This window comes from Papilio polytes, unplaced genomic scaffold (genome assembly GCF_000836215.1).
Source record: "Papilio polytes unplaced genomic scaffold, Ppol_1.0 DF824035.1, whole genome shotgun sequence".
In the NCBI taxonomy this organism is placed as follows: domain Eukaryota; kingdom Metazoa; phylum Arthropoda; class Insecta; order Lepidoptera; family Papilionidae; genus Papilio; species Papilio polytes.
Window position 1 is genome coordinate 507,928 of NW_013525169.1, and position 21,253 is coordinate 529,180.

General features: G+C 32.4%; 1 protein-coding gene across 1 annotated transcript in view; it reads left to right on the plus strand.

The window, feature by feature from the left end:
• The first annotated feature begins 363 nt into the window (after nucleotides 1–363).
• Nucleotides 364–21,253, plus strand: part of LOC106100899 (neuroglobin-like) — a 52,404-nt gene continuing 31,514 nt past the window's right edge. The window contains exon 1 of the mRNA XM_013279965.1: nucleotides 364–469. The gene's annotated coding sequence lies outside the window, so the exon portion shown is untranslated. The remainder of the gene's footprint in view (nucleotides 470–21,253) is intronic.

Below are 21,253 nucleotides of genomic sequence, written 5' to 3' on the forward strand. Positions count from 1 at the left end.
TTCGTTTGTAAATAGAATTAGGTATAAGGTAGTTTTGTGTAAAAAATGTTATAAATTCGTTTATTTTTCTGTTTTGTTGACGAATTCTTTATTATTTGTATTAGTTAATTTGATATTAGTATAAAACATTTATGTTCATTTACAAAAAACAGTTTTAATTAGTTTACAAAAAAAAGTTTTACATAATAATGTTTTAAATTATTGCATTTCTATTCGGTCACAAGTTTAGTAATTTAAGTGAATATAGTAAACATGTCTCTATAACTAATTTCAATGTTCGAGGTGTCGCGTCTGTATTTCACCTCGGAATAGTTCATAATCTATGTGACTCCGTGGTGAGCTCGCTCAGTCCGGGTCGGTGCGGCGGCGGAGGGCCGCGTTTCAGCGACTTTCAGCTGAATATCACCTGAAGTGTGCGTGTTGCACTGTGCAGTGTAGTGACTAAATACGGATTACTGTTGTTCACGAGGTAAGTTTTTTTGTCTTTCTAGATTTTGTATGTAAATTTTTTAAATCAAGATTTATGAAAATTATTAGAGGTGTAAAATCAAATTGATATTTTGGAATTACTGTTAAAAATGTAAATTAGATAAAGAATTGACGAAACTTTATATTTTTATAGTATTTGTCTCTATTTCTATATTAATATGCTTTTGTTTTTATAGATGGCTATTTAATACTACATTTTAGTATTTTATTTAATTCACGAATTGCATTTACGCGATAAATTCTTTGCACAGTGAGTATGGCTCTATCAGATGTGGGATCGAATCCTAAAATGTATATAGTATTTATTTCTTTTACTACGGAAATATACTGCTAGGTAAGTATTAAAAATCTTAGTGAACGGGACTTTTTGTTAAACAAATAATGTTCATGAAAACAATAAGGGAGGAATGTTACATTACAAAAACTGGAAAGACTATACTGGCTTGTAAATATGTCTCGTTATCTCCAGCTTCAAGTTTGCGAGGACATTCAAAGGATGTACAATTAGTAGTCCTTAGCGGCAGACATCCATTACGGTTTCTGACAAGGATGACAATTAGAGAAGGTTTTATTTATTTAATATTATTTGAGATAACGATCCAAGTTGATACTATTGGCTGTAAATAATTCTAATGATTCGAACATAGTTTTTATTTAGACAAAGTGGTATAATACTTCGTAATAATGCATACTAATGTTACACCATAGAATTTAAATTTTTCTTAGCCAGAGATGTAGAACATTTTCTAGAAGGATAGAGTCTATGTGTTCTTCTAGACTGTTTTCTTTGTATTTCTCGGGGACAGAGTCGCTGGCAACCTCTACTAGGACATATAAAGTAAAGTTGCTTTTGACTCCTCGACAAAATGCAAATATACACAGTACAAGATTTTTTCTTTTATCCAAAATATAATAGTTCCGTTATTATCTCTTCTGTTGTTGACCAGTTCTTGAAATACTAGGAGTGTTCTACGATCAGCTAGAGTTGAAATCGCTACCTCTAAATTACAATTAGCATATATTCATCATCACTAGCTCGATACGTCCACACTGAGGGTCTCGGAGCCTACTCTAAGTTAGGGGTGACTAGAACATAGTCAACCACACTGGCCAACTGCGGGTTGATTGACTACACACATATCTTTGAATTTCTTCGCCGATATGTGCAGGCGTCATGATGTTTTCCTTCACCGTAATAACGTCGGTTAAATTATGTACATATGATAATTAGAAAAAAGAATGCCATATATTAATACTGTTTTTTTTAGCTAACAATAGATTTTCCGTTTGTTTTGTTGAGCGTACGACGGACGTCGGACAGATGAAAGCCATTCCCCCGTGTGAAAATGTCCTTTATACGACAAAGGAAAGACGAATACAATAAATAGAACAAAAATAAAGAAAACACATTAACGTAGGAGATAAATTATAATCTTTTTTATTTGATACGATGTTTACTTCCTGTTATAAGACAGATAGATTGTAAATTTTGTTAATTTGCAATATTACTAGAGAGAAAGAGAGAATTGTGAACTAAACGCATTAACGAAGTCAAATCGTAAAAATGAATAATTTTTAACTTGGACACTTAAAATATTTTAAACTATTCTTAATTACTCTAGATAAAAAAAATGTTTTCATGAGATTTATGATTTTTTTTTATAATTGTTAATGTTTGTTTATTTGAAAAATAAATTGCAATGCACTTTTAAAAATAGAGAATAAGTTAAAAACCATAGTTAGATTTCCATCTTATACGTCGTTGGAGAATTTAATCGATTTCCCTCGTATGAAATAAAACTGTCTATCGCGAGGAGCAAGTTATTATAGAAATAATAAGAGTCGATTCCGCAGAAGTCAGCCGATGAACTCAGTCTGCTGCTTTAATTGAGTCGCAGTGGAAACTTACTGTATACTTTTATTATCATAACGAATGGCAAGAAAATAACATTTTTAACGGAATACTTTCACAATTTATTATTCTTTTTTTTATAAAATTATACTAACCATAATATTAAGTTAGAGTGAACCTATCTCGTGGAAGCATTTAAAGTACATTTTAACGTAAACATATGGAATCTGTCAACCCTTTTATACTAAGACTTTAGCAACCGTCGCAGCGCGGACTATTAACAAATCATAGTATACCGTAAGCAATATGGTGATAATATTTATGGTACGTTACGTTGTTTACGTAAGAACTTTAAATCAAATGTTTAACTAAACAGTGTAACTGCTAGTTTTATAAATCTCCTTATAATTCGTATTTAAATTAAGAAATCAGCAATCTATACTATTATAATAAAGCGTAAACACATACTTCTTTCTTGCCTAAGATGTCAGCAATTACAGCATATTTTTGAATATATTTTTTTTAAAACCCTAATGTGGAAAAGAGACCATAAGTTGCTGCCAACATCAAGAAGCAAGGTTGTCATAGTAAGGTTATTGGTATTTTCACATTTGCAATTGAGAATTTGACAAATGCAAACAATAAATTATAATTTCATGCGGATGAAGCCGCACGCGAACAGCTAGTTTCAGTTACAATGATACCTATATTTTCATGTCGTTATATGCGAAAATACGAGAGGTCTAGAAAGGGCCGCAATCCTTCGCTAAGCCTCCAATAATTGTACCAAAGAGCTCTCGAGGCAACGATTTAAAATAGGTCCAGACTCTTAATGTAATGGAAATTCTACAATTATGTAAAATCTCGACTTAAGGTCTACTTTCACTGTTGAGAACCTTCAAATGGTATGCCAAATTAAAAGGATAACTTCATGAATTGTTCATTAAATTTACTTAGTGCTATCAGAAGAGTGCATACGATTTTGTCTACTCTGTAGTGCTATTGCATTTTAAATAAAAGTTAGGAATACTCTGACTTTTTAAACATTTTAAGGCAAACATGTTCAAATAAACAATGCTTTTAAAATGCATGGAAAATAAACGTGCTTGTTGATAATGTTTACCAATACAGTAAAATAATAAAATAAGTAAAATAAGTAAAAATATAAGTTAAAGTCCAAGGGAAACACAAAATATTTTAAGTAACAGAGGTTTTAAGTTATCAAGAGTCTATGTGAAAGAGGTTTTGGGCTCTGATAGGAAAGGAACATATTATTTTTTAAAGTTATAGAAGTTTTTAAGTTACTGAAGTTTGAGTTATCGAGATTCTTTTTTGATTACTACATACTAAAGTTCTCTGCGTACAAAGAGTGATTATATTTCAAACTTTTTATGATTTAACGAAATTGAGTTTACATTTGACGCGGCAATAAATTACCTTTGAAGATGCGAAGTTTAAGGTGAGTTTTACTTCGATTAGGAAATTCATACGAAACTTCCGAGAAGCGATCAAACTTCTGAAAGATTAAATTATAATTGATGTATAAAAATACATAAAAATGTTCCTACTAAAGTACTAATACGTAGATTTACTCAAAATCATATTTTTATTTGATTTCTAACTATAACTCAATACAAAAATATACCGTTTATAAGTATTCAGTTATTTAGTAATAAGTAAGTTTTAAAGTAACTAATTCAAATTTACTCTTAAGAGGTTTTGCACTAAAATCTTACTTAACAAGATTAAACCGCAGCCTCTGGTACAGTAAACAGCTTTACTTTGCTCTCAATAAACACTTTAATACGTCTCTACTTAAACTTGACCTAACTTAGAACTTTATAAAACTTTCTCATAGAAATTTGGCAAATAAAAGAAAATAAGCAAACTAAATTAAAAATCAACATTTATACAGTTTCGATTTAATAAAAATACGGACAAATAACATAGGCTATGGTTTTCACTGGTTTTTTCAATTTCTATTTATCTTCCCCCCTTCCTTATCCTACTCCCGTAGGGTTGGCGCAAGAGATTTTTTTTTCCTCCACAAAACTCTATCATACGTCATCTCAGTTATCATTACCTAACTTTTATTGTAGGTAGAATTAACTTTATTTAGTAAAATTAAAAAACTGTATCTTGTCCCTATATAATATAGTCTGACAAGAATAGCATTACTATACGTAGTTGTACATAGACGTACAGTTGCATACAAAAGCTTTGTTAGGATTCCCGGACGCGTCTAATCCTATCTTGACCTGGGACAAAGGATTATGCTTTGATTAGAAAATACCGTCGTAGCACAGCAGTTATATTACTATGAACTCAAGAGTCTTATCTTAATACGATTGGCCTTAAATGGATTAGAGTTTTGAATAAAAAACGAAGATCAGAGACCTTATCATGAATATTCGTGAGAATTTTGTACAGTACAGATTCGGGTGTAAAGTACATCAACGAATTTCATACTTTTGTCGATGACGTTACGAGAATTGTCTCACGAATATTTGTGATAACCCACCTGCGACATTAGTATGAGAAACGATCACACTATTCCTCAATTATTTATGAATATAGCGGTAACCGCTCTCGGTACTCGGCTCTCGCCAAGACGAATACATTATGCTAAAATGCTTCATTTTATGTCCCGAACAAAACTTCCATTTTATTTCCTTTCAGCGAAGCAGAACTTTCTTTGATACTTCCATCGCTCGGGATAAAGATTTTGCTTTTTACGACGTTAAATAAGTATATTCATAGAACTTGAATAATAACTTTTGTATCAAGATTTATGTTGAAAACCTCGGGGGATATGCAAAACTAAATACACTGGATTTACATTGTGTCACATATCAAAGACATGTTCACGTGCGTCCCCAGGCGATATACTTTGTCTAAGAGGGGAGGGGAATTAAGATTGTCTTATTTATAATAGATTTAATATCTCATTTAATTTTTTTTTTGTTTTTAGTAAAAGGTGTTCCTTTTCATTCCTTTTGGCCTTAACATCAATAATTTAACTCTTTATTATGACACTCATTTACACAAATTAGTTAGAGCCTTGGCTCTTGAACTATAACTAAGCGCTTTGTTTTAAGAGCCAATCCCTTCCTTTCCCTTTTACAATGACCATGCTTCTTTGCAGTTGAAAATACCAAAGGTAGTGAAAACCTATTTATCGGTAAACTTAGAATTCCCGTGACATGAAATTTGTCCCAAACATTAACAATATAGCCAGTTTTACCAAAAATAATGTAAGATATAGCAGTATGTCAAATCGCGTCAGTGTAACACTACGTTTACATACAACCGAATGTATTCAATATTTAGATCTAAAGTGTGAAAACAAAGTTTCAAAATATTTGTAGTAAAACTACGAAACGTTTGTCATTGTGTAAGATAGCGAGAAATCGAGGTCACCGTACTCTGGAGGCCACTTTAAAATTCTAACTAGATGTAAAGAAATAAAATGGCAGATAGGTGTACTTACAAAGTTATTAATATTCATATTGTTTACAATAGATTCTGTACTTCTTGTCATATGCATCTTACATTCTTGAATAATAAACATTTTACGCACTTTGAATTGCGTGTTACTTTTTGCGTATTACGAGCGGGCGCACATATTTGATTAAGCTGTCGAACAGTTATCGATTGTCGATTGTCTGCAGTCAATTCAATTGTTTAGATGTACAACTAAAATTCGAGTAGTGTCCATATAAGCTCATACGAATCGTAGCGCGACTAAACAGTTGTGCGATAGTTTAGTCAAAGTTGTGCGCGCACTCTTAAGATATTTTACTATACAAATATAATTCAATGACAGTTATAGCATGTCTTGTTTATTATTCAATTGTTGCTTTTGTTATTAGACTTTTTTTTAATTTACGTAGCATGGTTTCTTAACTATTCATTAATTATGAGTTACCACTCCCGTAAAGGATACACATGACAGTAAATGGCATGCCAGTTCAGCACAATGGGTTCATGAATTCCAGTAAAATGTTAACGAAATCGTGTGAAACTATATGTGTCTGTTATTTCGTACCTCCTTTTCCCCTTCGTCAATTTATTTGCAAGTGTCCAGTTGCTTGCATGTGTATTTCCGCCTCAGTAAGAAAAATTACGTTTAAAATTAACAACTCACACTTTAAAATCTGTCCCGCCCTAACCACGTCTGTCAGCGCTTAGTCAATTAAATTTGCATGCTTTTATACAGAAATTAGATTTCATCCGGCCGGCCCTGAAAGGTTTGGGCCGAGCTGTATGCGAAGATTCAATTGGAAACTGTTAGTCGCTATTTACGCTTACGATAAAAGAGTCGTTGATAAAAAGTTTAACTAAATGTAACATTAAAGTTGAAAAGTATTTGTTATTTAAAAGTAGCTAGGAAACCGGCCATAAATCAATCGATTTATTTTAACTCATTTGAATTATGCAAATTGAAAAATTACTCCAACGACAAATGATATATCACTTTTATTTATTGCAATTGAGAACTTAAGTTAAATTACATTTGAATCAAATTTATGAATAGTAGAATAAAACAAAATAATCGTAGAGAATGTTCTCAGCATTTGAAACTATTCAATCGCCAGGCAATATAATGTTCTTGTTACGACTGAATCACACCAGATGTTAAAGTTTCTCTCACGCACATTTCAAGGTGAGACTAAAAAGCTTTTCTATGTTAGAGTAGCCGATTCGAGAGCTTTTTATTCTAGTATTCGATTTATAAATCTTACCTTACATTCGAATCTAAAACATTTAAAGTGTTAAGTTTAAAAAACGATGATAATAATTCTATTGATGTGTTAAAAATAAAAATTTGCTTGCCCTGTTTTAGTGCTACCACCTTGGGCAATATTTCTATGGCATCCCATTTTTTATTACGCCCTTGGAAGGAAGGGTAAAAGGAACACCTTTAACACACGTAACAACGTGAGACTGCAATTCACAGATCTATGTGTGACCTTTCTGTCCAGCATCCTGGGCGGATGCTAAACCTTATAATGCGTTATTGGAACATTGTTTTTTTTTTATGGTTTGCTAAAAGTGATCTAATAATAACTAAGTACAAATAACTATATACTAGCTTTCGCCAATACCCCGTCCGCGTGGAATTAAGAAAAAACAAATGCAAGTAGCGTATGTGTTCTTCCAGACTATCTTTTACATCTATGCCAAATTTTATTGAAATCCGTTTAGTCCTTTACAAACTGTAACAAACATCCATCTATCTAAACTCTCGCATTTATAATGTTAGTATGATTAGGTATAGTTGAACGTTACATAAATTTACAGAGTAATGCGTAGTTTGTACGCCAAATCCAAATTGGTTTATCAATTACCTTGAGAGTAGCCCCCATAGTAGAAAAGGTTAGCATGGTATAGGCATGTTATGAGGAGGGATGAATCGCATGTTACAAGGAGAACGTTAGTTATGAATGTGGAAGGGTACATCGGTAGAGGTAGGCCTAGAAAGAAATGGATGGATTGTGTAAAAGGTGACATGATCAAAAAGGGAGTGATGACTGAGCTGACGTATGATAAAGTTATGTGGAGGACAAAAACCTGTTGCGCCGACCCTACGGGAGTAGGATAAGGAGATGATGATGATGATGATGAATTACCTTCTCGTTAGCTTAAAGCTTTTTCTATTTACTTTTGATATATTATGAAGATTACATTGTATATGATACTCTCAACTTTTATGAAACAAAATATACAATAAATTTTGTACAATCTAAAAATGCCAGTCAGTATCAAAAACATGAAAGCGTTATCTTTTTTTTGTAATAAAGAAAAACAATAGCTCGGACCGCAATTCTATTCAAACGATTTTACATTTTTTAAATGTTTTCTTTTGATTTCAAATTTCAATAATTAACAATAATACACAGAGAAATAATTAAAGTAGGACCGATTATGTAATCAAAATGGCTCTCTACTTTTAAAGGTTAACATAGCTGAAACATGTTTTATCGATCTTATGACATTTAGGACTTTTTATTTTCAATTTTATCGAAATATAAAAAAAAGTAATATTATAAATTTTGCACTCAGGCGAGTATAATTCGGTTTGTGTGATGCTTGTCATTTTTACATCAATTTTTGTAATCAAATATACAGCCAGGCGGCGGTAAAAGCTAAACAGAGTTTTTTAGCATCACCACGCCATGAGAAATTATAATCGATTTTGACGTAAAAAAGTGTAGGTTGGTAAATTCAATATACAATGTTTTGAATGTATAAACAGACCGTATTTTAGATTGTTAATCATTAACACATTGAATGCCACACCACTACGATTTCTTTGTAAGAAATCAGGCGAATCATTAACATCGAGTGTGTTTAATGTTTGTTTGTAATTCCCACAAACTCCGATCTGTAAGTTACAAAAGTAAAAGTAAGTTAAACACACAAAAGATCTATCACCCCGCAGTCATTGGGGACAGTTTGTTCCAATTCAAAGGCAAAGGTCCTTGAGCCCAACGGAGCGACAAATTAACACAAAGTTTCGTATGAAAATTAATTAGAAGCTATTGCAATAACTTGTAAGTTAGCTACTTGACCTACAAACACATCCATTAAGGACCAGGCTGTCATAAATTTCCAGAGGTTTGGCAAATGTTTGGCAAATGTTGCGGAGTTTGATATTTAGGGATGTTCATTTACATATGTGTAGCGTACCCTAATCGCAAACTTTGTTGAAGGGAATCATTTATTTTATTCAAGTGACAATATACAATTTCTAATTACTGTGTTGTTTTGTTGTCTTTTAGAGGGTTCCCACTGGTAAAACATTACAGTTGTCTCAATTATTTCGAAGACTAAGATAGAGACGAAGTGTTTGTTTAATATTTTTAGAGCTTGGTTTTAAACTCAAAAATAGACGCTCCATTACAATCATGTTACATTTTTTATTTACAGTTATGTTCTAACATTTTTACGTGAGTATTTCGGCCTTGTTCGGACGAGGGCTACAGAAAGCAGATATAAATAAACCGACAGAACATCGGAAGTTGATAAATATGAAATAACGTTGGCTGTTTACACAAGTAGTTTAGAGGTTACGTCTACTTCGTTTATGTTAATTGTTTTTTTAATTTAGAATTAATACAGTCTGTGAAATACGAAAATAATGTGTTGGAAATATTAAAAGTTACGATGTGACTAGGTAAAGATAATTAGAGTAAGTAGAGTACTTGTTTTATACTAAATGAAAGTAGGAATATTACGCATCATCTTCACTCCTTTCTAAGATTGTGTCACTCTTTCGTTATTCATCAATTGAATAGATTTAAATTATGTTAAAAATCTATACTGATATTTTAAAAAGGAAATATTTGAATTTATGTATGAATTGAAATAACTCAAAAACTAGTGAACCGATTTCAAAAATTCTTTCACCAATAAATAGTTACGTTATAACTGAGGAACATTGGCCATTTTTTTTACAAATTTCATTTCACAGACGAAGACGCGAGCAACAGCTAGTTATGAATACAGCGAATATGAAATGATATCTCCAGGATTAACAGATATGAGATCGGTGTTATGAAATATTGCAGCTTAATGTATCATGTTTACGACGGTTCTTTAAAATTTATTACATGTTTATGTAAATGGCTTATTTATGATCAAATATGACTAAATGCGAAAAAGATAAGATCCTTTTTATATATTTAGATGATTCGGTTTTATATTTCAAAATTTTATGGGAAATCGTGAAAAAAATTGCAAAAAAATACTTACAACCTGCAACTTCGTCCGCGAGGTATTAAAAACATACGAACTATGTAAGACAAAAATGATTTCCTTCGAGAACCTGGCTAATATCGGGAATGAACTTTAAAAACTAATGTATCCCACGGGAACCGTAACTATTTCCGGTATAAAAAGTAGCCTATGCTTTCTTCCAGGCTATGCTCTACATCATCATCTCCCCTGCCTTATCCTACTCCCGTAGGGTCGGCGCACCGGGTTTTCGTCCTCCAAAGCACTCTATCATCCGTCATCTCACTCATCACGCCCTTCTTGATCATGTCACCTTTCACGCAATCCATCCATCTCTTTATAGGTCTACCTCTACCGGTATGACTATGACTATGCTCTACATATGTGCCAAATTTAATGGAGACCCCTTCAGTTTAGACTACAAACTCTAATAAACATCCATGCATCTTTACTTTCGCATGTATAATGTATGATTTCGAAATATCTATTAATGAAAAAGTCTAATTTAGTTTTATCTATCATGTTTTAATTGAACATTACACAAAGAATATACTTGAGTTGTTAACTGAATATAGTAAACATCCATACATGTTGTGTTCATTATGGATGTTGTAAAATATAACAAGTTAACGATTAAAATCATTCTGTTAACTAGATGTTTATATTATAAAGTATAATAAATCTTTAAAGGTTAGGAAACGCGGTTTTAAAACTTACAGCGTGTTTAGATGGTTGTAAAACAGACTATATTATGACGTTATTACAGAGGGCTTAAAATGCCGAAGAACTTGTATGTCTATCTCTGGTTTATGTAAGAGAACAAAAAGGATAGCGATAACATTGTGAGCGAGTATTTTATATTAGAAAACATTTTAAAAACGTTTTTAAAAGTTTAATAATCTGTGCGTAGATACAATAAAATTTATTTTTCAGAAATATTATATAATGGAGTTATTTTTTTATTAGTCTTAAATCTAGTTAGTTTTTTTTTCTCTAATTTAACGTTTAACTATAACCTCTTTTTTTAGACAAAGACAATCAAGAAATCTAATAAAGAATTTATAAAGAATGTTACAAATACGGAAATTTTTTGACATAACAAAAAAATGTCGTAACAAACTGGCGTATTTCTTTACGGTTTTCTCCCTAATTTGATTTGTATGCGCACGTGCGAATAAGGGAATGACGATTACATTTTTCTTTCAAGACGAAAATATAGACGACAACTAAAAATGGAACATTTCGATGCCTTTTTAAACAATGTAACGTGATAAACGAACAAATTCTCACCGAATTTCACTTTAGCGAAGTGACCATTGTCTATAGACATTACAATTAAAATGCCATACCTTTCTTAATGAACAGAAAAGACCTTCCTTTTCCAATTCTTCACCTACCTTGTCCAATTCACTTCTTCCCATTCCTTGTAGAGGCCGCTTGCTTATGACTTTCTTAACCTATATAAAATAATACATTTAAAAAAAAATATACAATAAAGCAAAAAACTTTTCGAAATCTCGAGCAAAATCTGTTATAATTTGATTCAACATCAAATAGGATGAAAATAAAATAATGAAATACACGCGTACAATAAATTAAATTTTGTTGGAAGGTAAGAAAGTAAACAGCTATAGGAATAAGTAATTCATTCTTTTGAATTATTCAAGGGATCTTATCACGAATCTCAATAGGGTGAAAATTGATTTGGAAATGGAGGGATGAAATTATAAAGATTTATAACCAGATTTTTTGAAGTTTTCTTTTTATTATGCCTTTTGTGCCAATGACAAACGTCTTAAAGGTACAAGTTAATATATTTTTTGTAATATATGCCATTGGATGACTCTAAAAATGTACGGAAACAAAAAAATGTTTTTTTATTATCAAATGCATGTCTTACTTTTTACTATATCATACTACCATAGTAATGTTATAACTGCGAAAGTTTACATTGATGGATGTTTGTTAGAGTTTTTAGCGTAAACAGCTGAACTAATTTTGATGAAATTTGGCATAGACGTAGAGGATAAGCTGGATTTTTTTTTAATTACACGCGGACGTTCTCACAAGCGAAAGCTAGTTAGGAATAATAGAGACCAGAAACAACATCGATTATACGAATTAGTTTTTCTCCCGGTGTTCACGACCAAACAAGAGGATACGCACGACGTGGAAGCAATTCTCGGTTTGTCTGATGACAGCGTATTAAAGACCTCTAATAGTCCTCTTTCTTAGTCTTAGAAGTATATTTAAAGGAAGTGTGGATGCAAAGGAAGGCAAAATATAGTATATCTGTGTAAATTGATAGACATGCTGTCGGTGTTACTCTTTGCTAACACACTAATTGCTGTAAAACGTAATTTAAAAACATGAAAAAAGTTATAACATTATTTCCCTCTTTTTACCTACACCGTCGCTGACAGAAAGCATACACGAGGCGATGTTTTCATACAAACATAAATCACGTTACTTTATCAGGATTAAGATGTGTTACCTTTGTGAAATGAGCACGCTCTGACGCAAGTATACAATGTATACTTACGTGTATAATTGTATACATTATTATACGTTTATATCCACATGTATATGTGTATGAAATTGTATCACAAGATAAGCCTTTTGTAATTCATCCAATTAAAAACAAAATTGTTTTATGAGTCATGTACTTACATATTAAAATGAAAACCGAAGGTTTAACTTCTTACCTTAATCTCAGTCAGTTTTAGATCATGTACCTAGTTTTTTTACCTAGTAGGCTAAGATCCAAAGCGTTTGACCTTCCCTCATCAGATTTCCTGATAAAACCAAAAATAAAAGAAAGTCGACATGTTTTTAAACATGTTTTATAAGGAGAGAACATTATTGTTAATCTCTTTCAGTAGACACGAAAAATCTGATTTTACGAAAACACAAAAATTATTTATATTTTTTCAAATGAAACTATAATCAAAAATGGTCATCAGAAATATAAATAACACATCAATCTATAAAATATAAATAATCCATCAACCAATACAAAATGTAGAGCACATCAGACGTGTATATTTTAAACCCACGCAAAATAACATTCTCGCAATCTGAACCAAAATATCCACGATAAACAAAATCTTTACGTGAAACAACTATATTTTGACATCTAACAAATTATTCTTATGAATTTAAACTTTGAAACATAAAAATGTGCTGCCTTGTTAATATAAACATCGTAAATATAATGAAGCTATGAAATATAGACAATTTATAACACGTAGATCCGGAAAAATATTTTAAAGTACCTAATCTTACTAATGTTACCAATATTATGAACTAGCTTTTGCAAGCGACTTCATCCGCACGGAATCAAAAATTAAAAACAAAAGAAAGTAGCATACGTGCTTTTCCGGACGTCGAAACATACTGTTGCTTCTTTCTAACAAACATCCATCATCTACTCGTATACTTTCGCATTTATAATTTTTGTGCGGGCGCACACATTTGACTAAACAATCGCACAACCGTTATGCGATTGTCCATTGTTCCGCTGCCAATTAAACTGTTTAGTTACACAACTAAATATCGAGTGGTGTGCGCATCTCCACATAAGCTCATGGGAATGAAGCGCGACAAAAAAGTTGTGCGATTGTTTAGTCTAACGTGTGCGCGCGTTTTTGGTAACATGTGAAAGTTTATATGGAAGTATGGATGTTTCTACGTATTAAAACACGTAGGCTATTGAGATTTTTTTTCATTTTCGCAGGCGGAGTCGTGGGCAATAACTAATCAAATATACGAGGAAATTTTATTAAGACGTTCTGCGGAACGAACGATTACTTTCTATAATGTAATCAACTCCTTGTGAATTATTCAAGCAATAGAGACGTGGTAAATTAAATGGACTCGAGTCTGGATTATTGAATTGTATAAACGATGGCCAATACCATTATTAAAAAGGTTTTTTTATGACAACTGTTTCTCAATAGATATGAGACATATGACGAAAAGGGTCTTTCTTAAGTAAAGAACTTTGAATAGAGTGTTATTAGAGATTTTAAACAAAATATACTCTCAGCTGTGACAGTTTTATGTGTGTGACAAAAGTGTGCGTGTGTGCAAAACAACTGTATAAGTAATACAACTGTCTATTGATAGTCAAAATTTTGATAACACACACGTCGTTTTAATAAAACTATCCGAACTGAGCGTATGTAGCTGACTTCATATTTTGAAACAGGACACCTAAACATCGTTTATTTTATCTTGGCTACAGTTGCATACATTTCCTTTATTTACAATCATAAAGTACTCCAAATGGTATTTCCCGTGACTGTTGCAAATGAAGATTAAACTAAACAACAAAAAGCAGATGCAGTGAATATTATAAAGTACGGAAACTGTACAATGTAAATTTCGTAACACATTACATATTGCAATTGTTTTAACACATTACGGAACGACACATCTTGCTTGAAATAGGCCATATATCATTTAACGTTAACTGGATTTATTTGTAATCTGTATAATGCCAAAGATACACGTCTGCAGTCAAAGAATTTAATTCCCTTCCCACTTAGTATTGAATGTACACCAAACTTACAATAATATAATGAAGCATGTAGTGTCGAGTTTTCGATCCAATTACGCTGAGAGCTTTAAATGATATTGCATTGATAGGAATTAACTTCTTCAGCTGTAAATATATTTTGGAATCGGAATCTCGCGCGAGTAAACAAAACAGCCGAAAACAATACCCAAGGTCTGATAATGGATGCAGAAATTAATTTTAAAGCGATTCTTTTGTGTGCGTTAATATATTATTTTAAGCTGTTTTTGTATTACGAATGTTTTTGCAATTTGTTTCTTTTCGAAAATTTAAATAAATTTATTCATGTTCATTTTTGTTTGCGATAAAAATAAATTGTAAAATCAAATATTTTTCCAACAAAAGAAATATTTACATTCCTTCAACGTCTTCAAAATAATCAAAAATTTAATGAAATACTGATAAATGAAAGTAGAATAATATAACTGACGCATTTAGTTTTTGACCTCTAATAGACAGGATCTGACAAGAGCTACCTTCCCTTTGTTAAGTACAAACGTATAATAAGTTCTAATCTGGCTATTTTTATGTAATTTTTTTTTCAGTAGACGTGTAAAAAAATGTCAATTCACATGTGTGTCATCTTCTTCCCCAGTAATACGCAGAATTTATTTGGTCACTGCCCAGTCCAGTTGTCTATGCTCAAAGATACGCCCACTCCGCGCTCGGAATGCTGAAAGTGCTCGATCTTCATTCAGTATTGTTTGCTTACAGCGAGCTTTGAAATCTCTATTGCAGCCATCTGCAAACTGAACCAGTCTGCATGAAAGCTTCTATTTTATTTCACTGAAATGTTAAATGCGATACAAATTCTATGGAGTCAACAGTGTTAGATGGATTGAAAATTACGTTCAGAAAATCGTTAGTAACTAAAATTTTCTGCTAACTGAAAAATAAATAAGAAGATGAAATAGAGCATAAGTTATTTCTTTATTTTAACTTATTAATAATCTTAATGCGAAAGTTTAGATAAAACAATGGATGGATGTTTATGTCCAAAACGCCTCAACAGATAACATTGTAACTGCACATATGTAATACATAGTCGGGAATAACAAATAGGCTAATTATTTTTAATTCTGCGAACGGAATCGCAGACGAATGCTCGTTATGAATTATAGCATTGGTCCTTCAAGCTGGATAACTAAAATAAAAAAAAAATCAGTTCTCGCCACATAAATAGACTATTGCACAATTTTATCGAAACATTCGCAACATGTGTGCCCTTCAAGACTGAAATAATTCATTTTCCTTTCATCGCCTGATATGATTTAATACATTTTCTTAGACATTCTATTTAGCTTGGCCTGAGGCATTGAATCTTATTTATAACCAAACATTTCATTCATTCATTCATTCCATTCATCTTCCAAAGTACTAAAGTTTTAACTATGTTATATAGGTTGTTAAATGTAATTGCGAAATATAAGAATATGTGGTAAAACTTGTCTCAATATTTGTCTAATCTAGCATATCAGAACTGAACATCTATTGCAGTGATTCTCAACCACCGTGCCGCGGTACTTTTGTGTACCGCCATATTTTTATTATTATTCTGTAATTAACGATATATTCAGATATGATTCAGAAATGACGGCTGATAGAGATGTATGGAAGAGCAGCACATACTGTGCCGACCATCATATCCCCACATAAGGGATAAGGGCAAGTGGATGATGAGTCTGTAATTAACGTTTAGTTATTAGTGCAGTACTCGTATATATTAGTTTATTTCGTATATTTAAAATTTTCGTCATAAACTATTTATGAAGTAAGTAAATATTTTTTATCTTTTTCTTTGTGTGCCGCCGAATTTTGAAATCGTTAAATATGTGCCGCAACACAAAAAGGTTGAGAATCTCTGATCTATTGCAATACCAGGACCATATAGAAAAAAGGCGTGAAGTGAAAACAATTGCTTATTTCGACTTATGAGTGTTCTTCCTTTCTTCTTCTATGGAAAAGATGAAAAGCGGAAGTTATTATAATACGACAGAGGACACATAGGAAGGGTTAATATCTTTTATGTCAGCTAATATAGGTGGTCGCTTGCTCATTCTCCACCTTATATATAAAAACAAGCTCTTCTGCATTTTAGTTTTTCTAATGTAAACGAATTCATTTAAATCGATTTAAAATACCTATAAAATATATATAAACTGGATTTAAGTGCCATTAAAGTTATACAGTATATCCCTAGTGTATAGTAAATACGATTATACACGCAATCATAATGTAAAAATATCGCTGGAAAGCTCTCAAAACGAATTGCGAGTGTGAGTTTCCATTGGTTTTGTAAATCGGTAATATGTTCAAGGACTGCTATAAAAAAAGATTTTGCGTTAATTGCTTAAAATATTTGAAACAATTATAAACGCTATTTTGGTAATGTAAATAAAAATTCTGTTACAAATGTTTTCGTATAGAAGTGGTTACAATATGAATTGTTTTATAAAAATTGCTATCGTCTGTTATAAAACTTGAACGCACAAGATAATTGGTTCTCTTCGTATAATAACTGAAGGCGTATTTCTAAGCTACAATTTTCATAAACAATCACAAGTTTTCTCAAGGAGTCCGTGCAATGTTATATTATGGAGTAAGTTTTAATTAAAAATTCCAATAATTTAAGATGAATTATTTGATGTATGAAATTGTCAACTAAATGTGTAGGAAGAGGTAGATTACTCGACAGATTTAAAAAAGTAGTTGCTACTTTTTTGTGAAAACTTAACACATTTTTTTAACGACTACACAAAAGTAGCTTTTGCCCATGACTTGGTCTGCGCAAAGTTTTAAAACGTAGTTCAAATCGTAGCTTATTTCATACTATATTCTGTACTTATATGTGCCAAATTTCAGCGAGATTCGTTTAGTTGTTGAATAAACACAGTAATGATCATCCATTTATCCAAACACGTGGCTTATATTATTAGTAAGATGAAATAATAGGAAGTAAGATTAATATAAAAAGGTGTTGATTTCCCACTTACTAAAAATCTTTGTATTATATATTGTAATTATCCGGATAGCAAGAATGTCTGTAAACAGCCGAGTGTCGAGCTGTTAGCTTTAGGGTATAAGATCGTACAGTCGGACGTGATTGATGAAGTACCAGATCGAGAGACATTCGAAACACAAGGAGACAAGCCGCGTGGAAATGAGAAATGAAGCTACGTTCGCAGAATAAGCGACGAAATATGTACCGTTAGAAGAATATAATGCGGTTGTATCTTATGCTCTGCTGACGTGAACATAATATTTTTTTAATGTTGGTATTTGGACTGACAAGAATCAGACTTATCGGTTTTAGACTAACATTTGGACTATTCATAATTGGTATCAGAAAACGGCAAAGAAATAACGCAAGAAAAGATGATAATTCTTGACTAATTTGCAATTTACAACTATAAATTTTATTCTATTACATGTTAGAAAGTTATTTCTTTGGAATCAACAAACCAATTTATATAGCAGCTGTGATAAAATTAAAAAAAAATCGCAAACCTCCGCAAGGAATGAACCTATTAACTTGTATACTTTGTTAGAATATAGAGAAATAAAATGCAATAATATTAGAGCAACTTGGCGCAGCTGGTTGAACAAATAAAAATGTTGAATATTGCGTATGGATTACGTGACTAGAGAGCGAACACACTGATTGCTCTTAATATACACATACATATGTATGTACATATGTAGTTTCTCTCTCGTACAATTGAACCAGGATAAACGAAAGTCCAAGGAAGCGCGATTTTTCTTACTAAAGGAGGTTTCTCTGTAATTTGAGTTTCTCGCTTATGGATGTCGTCCATCGATGCCGGATAATCACTCGCTTTTAAAGGTTCCCCACTTATGATGTTTTTGCTTGAAGTTTAAACTGTTAAATGTTGAAATCTTACTAATGTTATAAATGTTTGTAGCCTAAAGGGCTGAACGGATTTCGATGAAATTTGGAATAGATGTAGAGGATAGTCGGGAAGAACACATGGGCTACTTACTTTTTTTTAATCTCATGCGTATGGACTCGCGGGCGAAAGCTAGTGAGTAGTTCAAGATGTTATTATTTACAAAATTTGATGTTACGAAAATCGACAGTATAGATGTCAATAAATACATGAAAAAAGCATATTTGAAAAATGTTATAGAATTTATTTGAAATACTGGACCAATAAAACGATAATTAACACAGATTTTAAAGCATCTAAAATTTATTCATATAGAATTTTATTTCGACCAAATACCGTGTAAAAGTGGGGAAACCAATTAGCTGACCGCATTAAAGTCAACCGCGACCGCGTCAAGGGGATCGAGAGCTGGAGTTAAATCCACGACGAAATTAAACAGGTCCGTTTTAAACCTCTGATTTATGTCATCTACTTTCAAATTCACCAGCAAAATGCTAGCATTATATAACTCAAACTTTATATTTGGTATTATTTACGAAAATAAATTTTACACTCAATTAAGGATAGCTGTAACGATAGCAAAACCTAATCATTCGATTAAAGTGCAAGTTACCTTATTATTCCCTCTTGTTTTTTTTTTTATATTAGTATGTTTTTGTAAATTTACTGGTATTTCCTTTAACATTCTAACTAAGCTCAAAGCTTGTGCTAGGATATGGTTCACGACAATAGTCGAATGGCGGGATTCGAACTCTCGACCTCAAGATCGGTAGTCCGTACCCCAAACTATTAGGCCATTGAAGCTTGAATTGTTCATTAACTTCATATATTGTTCAGATTGACAACAAATATTGAATTCTCTTTACATTGTACCTTATGTTTAATTTACCAGTTGTTACCCCTTCAATCAGTAACAGCAACATGTTTCAAACAGTTGCCCATCAATCTCAGTGCTAGTGCGAGGTAATCTGATTAGCTGTACAGCTTTGTCGGTCTGCTCTGACGTCATCCATCAACCAACCCTTCCCTAAACCCGACCGAAGTTACCGAAGCAATTTGTATCTGTTAGATGTGGATGAAGTTTTTATTGTAACTTGAATTGTAAGTGAATTGTAAATTAAGTTTTATTGCTTAGATCCAAAAGGTACTTTTCGAAATATTTTTTTTTAATTACTTAAAATCAGTGCGTATAAAAAATGAATGTTGAAAAGTAAAATTCAAAAGTTAAAGTATACAAACTCAAAAACGATATGTAAGTTTTAACCACAAAAATGGGACCCATATACAAGCTCTACATTTCGATTAAAAAAGAACGAAAACAATTTGCTAAATAATTCTACTAAGGACGAAATGTGGTAACACAAAAAAACAAACGAATTACAAGCCTCTTTTTTGGGAGTCGGTTAAAAATAAAAATATTTACTTACCTTAACATTTACGTTAATCTAAAGAGACATTCAAATAAAGTACGACCTCCAATTAATCCAACACTTACAGCATTGTTCAAAATGTTTATCTTATCTTCTTGTGGTTTTATAACTATTTAGAGCACGCACACCTTCGACTTGACCGTTGTGCGATTGTCGATTGTTTCGCAGCCCATTCAACTGTTTAGTTGCACAACTAAAAATCGACTAATGTGCGCACCTCCATAAGCTCATAGGAATTAAAGCGACACTAAACAGTTGTGCCATAGGTTAACAGTGGTAGTTCCCGCTTTAACATCTTACCACGAATGGGCCGGCACGTGAAATGGAACCAATGCTGTGTTTCGTCTGATGAGTGTGGTGCCGGAGGCCTAATTTAAGTCCTTTTCTCTTTACCACCCTTTTCTTATGAGATGATGGGAAGGGGAAGTGGATTTGCCGATGGAGGAGATGCATAGGAAGAGGAAATATCCTCTTTATGTGCGTCTCCTCCTCCGTCGGATAAGGGTAGGCGACGCATCTGCAATTGCAGATGTCTATGGGCAGCGGTCGCTTCGCCATTTTGGCGGATTCAGGTGGCCGCTTGCTCGTTTGCCATCTTATGTTTTAAAAAAAAATAGGAAAAGGTGTGCGCGCGTAGAGATTCACAAAACGTTGTATTGTATGACATCGTTATTTTTAACAATCGTTGTTCTTACGTGTTAAGCATCGGAACTATATTCAGGGATCTACGGCTTATGTAACACGAACGTAACGCGTTACGTCTGTACTTTATTGGCGAATAAAACGGCAAGAGCTTTATACATCAACCGAATCACTTTTATATTATTCTGTTTAGGGCGAATTGCTGAAAGTGGATCTTGCAATGGAGATTATCTTTGTGTGTGTTTTATCTACTGTTACTGCTAAACGATTTTCAACCGTATAACTGAAGAAGTTAAGTTGAGATTCGTATGAAAGGGTAGTATATTGTAATAATAAAATAACCTCAGGTATTTTAGATTAGGGCTGACAGTGGATTCGTAAATCTCGAAGGATATATTTAAGGTGTCCTACAATTCTGACTTATCGAAGCATTATTATTGCTTTTTGTGAAATTGGAAAAAAAAAATATGAAAGTTGTAAATTAGATACGTAGTAATAGTTTTCTACACCCATTTCTCCAAACCTTCAATATCAGTTTGAATCCGTACTTACTGAATCAGCGCGTACCATGATACTATCACCTCTTCACTTTGGTCTAGGTGGAATTGTACTC